This window comes from Bison bison, unplaced genomic scaffold (genome assembly GCF_000754665.1).
Source record: "Bison bison bison isolate TAMUID 2011002044 unplaced genomic scaffold, Bison_UMD1.0 scf7180017855660, whole genome shotgun sequence".
In the NCBI taxonomy this organism is placed as follows: Eukaryota; Metazoa; Chordata; class Mammalia; order Artiodactyla; family Bovidae; genus Bison; species Bison bison.
The window spans coordinates 19,127-19,340 of NW_011486233.1; positions in this window are offsets into that span (position 1 = coordinate 19,127).

Consider the following 214-nt stretch of genomic DNA (forward strand, 5'->3'; position numbering starts at 1 on the left):
CCCAATGATCAAACCCGAGTCTCCTGCATTGCAGGCAGATTCTTTACCATCTGAGTCATCAGGGAATACCAAAAGTGAAGTTCAAAGAAATTCCCAGAGTTTTGGATGATGCTTTTCAAAGTTTGTCACACTGATCTGTTCTCGAATGGCGATGTTTCACTGACAAGAAGCAAGGGAGGGCATTTCTAAGAGTGAATAACTGAAGCCAGCATTT